This window comes from Anolis carolinensis, chromosome 1, assembly GCF_035594765.1.
Source record: "Anolis carolinensis isolate JA03-04 chromosome 1, rAnoCar3.1.pri, whole genome shotgun sequence".
Classification (NCBI taxonomy): domain Eukaryota; kingdom Metazoa; phylum Chordata; class Lepidosauria; order Squamata; family Dactyloidae; genus Anolis; species Anolis carolinensis.
In genome coordinates, this window is record NC_085841.1 from 103,176,611 (window position 1) to 103,182,160 (window position 5,550).

A 5,550-nucleotide genomic window follows, 5' to 3' on the forward strand; every position below is an offset into this window, starting at 1 on the left:
AGTGGGACTCTACTTTAGATATATTTGGTCACAGATCTTAGAAAGAGCTTCATAGCTCCATTCAATACCTCTGCACCCCATGGAAGGCATCAGAAAATGGCCATGGTGTGTGCATATACATATATACACACACAGTCTCACACACATATTTATGCAAGCACACACTGATGGATTGCATGCCTGTGGAGCAGTGAATCCTCTCCAGGCTTTAATTTGAGGTTTAAAGTCTAAAATGCTTAATATATTTGGAGATCAGGCTGAGTACACTGGCAAGTTACTTTAAACTTCAAAATAAAATCAAGAGTGGATTCACTGGCTCAATAATATGGAAACAAATCACAGTAATTGTGTATAAGCCACATTTTCCTAGCAATCAAACACGCCATGTTTAGATAATAACAGTGGGTAGATTCTTTCTCTGTTCACTTTCTAGTATAAACTAAATGCAATAAGCTACCAATTAAACAATATGAAAAGAAGCTCACTAATATATTTATGGGCTCATTTATGTGACGAACACATAAAAAACAGGCCAAACTAAATATAAGTTCCCATCATCAAGGAGCAAAATATTCCCAATGATACATTTAGGAAATGACTCTACTAGTCAGATCTGTGGTTTCATCTGAAATGGTTATTATTAATGCAAGAAAACAGAAGTTCTATTTAAAACAACTCTTCCACTTTTCTCTGCGTGAGTAGGAATCAAACTCTGACTGACCCAGATAGTGAATCATAATTTATTTAAAGGAGTGACACAGCAAACAAACAAACAAAAAATCTCAATTTTAGTCCTGGAAAAATCACCAAAGATTAGTTGATGAATATGGACAAGCTATCAGACAATCTATAGATTCCTTTGTATTCCAGCTCACCAAACAAGGATTCCCATAAGAAGAAAACAGCCAGGCTTTGAGGCTGCAAGGCTATTCACTGCTATTCCACCTGGCCAACAATGCATTCCCATAAGCCACAGCAATGTGTGGCTGGGCACAACTAGTCTTTCTATAAAATAAAACAGAATCTTTTAGTATAATAGTACAGTAGAGTCTCACTTATCCAACATAAACAGGCCGGTAGAATGTTGGATAAGCGAATATGTTGGATAATAAGGAGGCCTTAAGGAAAAGCCTATTAAACATCAAATTAAGTTATGATTTTACAAATTAAGCACCAAAACATCATGTTATAGAACAAATTTGACAGAAAAGGTAGTTCAGTATGCAGTAATGCTATGTAGTAATTAATGTATTTACGAATTTAGCACCAAAATAGCACGATATATTGAAAACATTGACTACAAAAATGCGTTGGATAATCCAGAACGTTGGATAAGCGAGTGTTGGATAAGTGAGACTCTACTGTATCTAAAATTGTCCTGTGGTATTTTAAATTACTTAAACAACATTCTGTCAACTATAGCCCACTTTGTCAGATGCATGGAGTGTTACCCAAGATTTCAGGCATATATACTATATAGATTATTGAAGCTGGCTTTGCAGACAGTTACGGTCACACAGAAATTAAATGCAGAAACCATTCAGTGACCACAGAATCTTCATTCCATATGTATTGTGCCATATATGGAAAGAAAGTAATGTTCATAGTCCACAAATGCTCATTTTAGCAGATGCTTTTGTTTTAAAGCTACAACAGAACTTCATATTGTTTTGGCTGCAACAACCTGACATGGTAACCTCTTTAGAAACAGAATTATTCTATTTGTTTACATTTTATATGGGCTTGTTTGTCAGGTGTAGGAAGTAGGACAAAAGGAAGGACTACAACAAGACAAAATATATTGAAGTTTCATTAACAAAAGCAACATGCTATCTAAGAGTCATGAATAACAATACACAGTGTTTAGCTTTGTTGAAGCCTCACTCCAATAAGGCTGTGACTTTCCATGGCTGGACAGTAAATTGAACCCTGGACTCTCGGAGTCCTAGTCCAATGCTTAAACCGTTGCAGCATGCTGTCTCTCAGTAGAAGTGTTTGTTTTCCATACATTCAGGTTGTATAATTGTCACAAAAGAGAACAAAGAGAATGTAACGGTTAAGCATGGGACTATAAAATGCTGGAGACCAGAGTTTGAATTCCCATTCAGCCATAATGGCGCTCCATGCAGTCATGCCGGCCACATGACTTTGGAGGTGTCTACGGACAACACTGGCTCTTCGGCTTAGAAATGGAGATGAGCACCAACCCCCAGAGTCGGTCACGACTGGACTTAACATCAGGGGAAAACCTTTAACTTTTACTTCAGCCATAGAAATCCACTGGGCCATCTCGGGCAAGGCACATTCTCTGTTTCTGGAAAAGGAAAAGAGAAACCTCTCAACAAAGGATTCCCCCAGGCAGGAAGCAATCAGGCTTTGAAACTGAAAGGCCATTCAATGCTAATGAAGGTGGCCAATTGCAAACATTCACACTTGCCCCAGGCAGGCAAGAGTTCTTTCTCCCACCCTGGACATTACACAGATATATAAACCCCTCTTACCTAGTTTCCAACAGACCTCACAACCTCTGGGAATGCCTGCCATAGATGCGGGCAAAATGTCAGGAGAGAATGCTTCTGGAACTCACAGCAACCCAGAAACTGTGATTCTTCTTATGTTTTCATGTGGACTGTAATTGTTTTTCAGTAAGTAATGAAAAATTAAAATAGTTTTTTTTTCATTCATGAAGGAATTGTTCAAAAATGAACATACAAATGAACCAGAGTAGATTATTAAATAATGCTTCTCTGTAGCACACTGTCATTGCAGGTAACCTATAGCAAAATGAGTGAAAGTAAAACATTTTGGAAGTAAAATAAAAACTTTGATGGGCATGAAGAGATCTGTCAGGTGATGAGAAAGTGTTTTCATGCTAAGACTTCTCTTCCATGATTTTGTATTAATGCAGTGACAGGTTTCATCAACAAGACTTAGATTAATTACCTTCTTTTCCCTCCTCTACTCTTGTATAATATATATTTGCCTTAGATATAAAGGGCATAAAACAGGTCAGGAGTATCTTTTGTTGAAGCATTTATTTTGAAAGTAGGTGCATCCAAGAGTTTCTGGAAAAAGCCTTGGGCATTGTGTTACTGTCATAAAAGCAAAGAAGAAAGAAAGAAAGAAAGAAAGAAAGAAAGAAAGAAAGAAAGAAAGAAAGAAAGAAAGAAAGAGGGAACAGCCACCTTGTTGTTATTGTCACAGATTAACATCTTTCATGACTTCTCCACTTTTTTTCCACGACAAAAAGCAGCTGAGAACGGAACAAAGGAGAATATAAGGAAAAGTACCGAATGTCAGGCAGAATAGTTTGGATAGGGCCAAAAGTGGAAAAGGAAGTCTAATTCTGTCCTACTCCAGGAGGGGAAAGAAAGGGTTTTGAGCAAATGTAAACAAATCAGGAAATCCTGGCACTTACTCCAGTTCCGATTTGGCGAAACACTCCAATTCTTTCCCTGTATGGGAGCTGCTGTTTGTGAATGAAATCCAGATTAAGTTCTTCATTGAGTCTTGCCAGTCCCACCATTTCCAGGTTTCCTTTTGCCTATGGCATAGCTTAAATCTTAAAATAATAATAAAAAAACATATGCATGTTATTAACTCTCCATATTCAAATGGAATACAACACTATCATAAATCTCTTTCTCCTTCTCCCCTCCCTTTCTCCCTCCCTCCCTCTCCTTTTCATTTTTTCCCTCTAACATAAATTCCTTTCTCTAACATGAAGCTGCAGGAAAGCCATTGTATCTGAGTAATCTAAACTTGAAAGGGATTTTTTTTTTGTTAAACTAGTTATGATAGGGGAAGCATGTTTTTCCCTGAGTCCAAAGATTAAAGTTGGTCGTAAAAGAAGGTGGAGGGAATGGAGGAAGATTATTGGTTGCTCAACTAATGATTAAATGCAGAACTTCATGGACAAATTAAAGAGGGGGGGGGGTTTAAGAAAAGGGGGAAAAATCTCTAGAGATAAATGAAAACAGTTCAACTAATACAAAATAAAAGATGCATTGTTTATTGTTCATTTTAATCAGCCCCAGCCCCACTTTGTCCCTATTAGGCTAATTGGGCAACAAGCATTTAAATGTCAGTCCTTGCAACTGATCAACAGACGCAAATGTTTTAAGTCTCTGGCCTGAATCCTGCTGGTAGTCCCAACAAATCTATTGAATCAGAGCTTGAATGATAAGTCTACAGTTATGTAAATCCTATCAATTCAGTGATTCCCCTTTTGAAAGAATCATCAAGAGGATTCAAGCTTCTGCCACATGTTTCTTTCTTTTTTAATATGCTTGGCAACTCCTTGTGCAAGGTTTTCTTACTGTCACATTCTCATGCTCCATCTTAATATATATTATGCCAGGTAATGGAATCTGTGGATCAAATATAATCAAAAGCATTAAGGTGATAAGAAAATTCCAAGCCATCACATTTATTGTGATCATTCATACATGCCATAATGCAATCATCCAGTGATAAACATGCCTGTATGAACCATCCTTGTGACTATACTTCTAATACTCAGATGTTATGAGAGTTGATGACTTATTATTATTATTTGATCCCCCGGTGGCACAGTGGGTTAAACCGTTGAGCTGCTGAACTTGCTGACTGAAAGGTCGGCAGTTCAAATCTGGGGAGTGGGGCGAGCTCCCGCTGTTATCCCCAGCTTCTGCCAACCTAGCAGTTCAAAAACATGCAAATGTGACTAGATCAATATGTACCACTTTAGCGGGAAGGTAATGGGGCTCCATGTAGTCATGCTGGCCACATGATCTAGCAGGTGTCTACAAACAACGCTGTCTCTTTGGCTTAAAAATGGAGATGAGTACCAACCCCCAGAGTCGGATATGACTAGATTTAATGTCAGGGGAAAACCTTTACCTTTACTATTACTATAAGTAAGTAAGTAAGTAAGAGTTTATACTCTGCATTTCTCCCCATGGGGACTCAAAGTGGTTAATAATCCCATACTTTAGTCATAGTTTTAAAACAATTAAATAATACAACATGAATTAAGCCCATTCCAGAATTGACACATAGCAGCTTGGATTTTTGGCCCATTGGTCTGATTTCTAATAACAAATGAAGAGATAACAATTTTCAGACCTGCATTTGGATATGACACCTATTGCCACGACACTAAGAAGAATCTTATACTGCAGGCAGCAGTATCGGCCTATATCAGTGGTTCCCAACCTGTGGTCCGTGAACCACCAGTGATCCGCGAGAACTAAAATATGGTCTGCAGCTACACTGTTACTACTATGGATAATAACGCAGCCTAACCAAAATACTTTTTTCTTGGTATCTTTAGTTTTAGGCCTGTTCCTGGGATTATTTGGGATGCTGATTCAGAAAATTGCATTGGATAGACCACATCAGCTCTAGATTATTAAATATGGTTTTCTGTGAGTGAGCAGATGGCAACTACTGGATGGCATATGTTCTGTATCAGAAACTAGAGCTGATGTGGTCTATCCAATGCCATTTTCTGATTCAGCACCCCAAATAACCAAACCAAAATAGACCAAAAACTGATTTGTAACCCTT

The 5,550-nt window shown here is 37.9% G+C and overlaps 1 long non-coding RNA gene across 1 annotated transcript; it reads right to left on the reverse strand.

The window, feature by feature from the left end:
* Nucleotides 1-726: 726 nt before the first annotated feature.
* LOC134298851 (uncharacterized) lies at nt 727-4,152 on the reverse strand. The gene is made up of 2 exons (XR_010005961.1): nt 3,419-4,152; nt 727-2,629 (listed from the first exon to the last, which is right to left on the reverse strand). It is a non-coding gene; the product is annotated as an uncharacterized LOC134298851 (long non-coding RNA).
* Nucleotides 4,153-5,550: the final 1,398 nt, after the last annotated feature.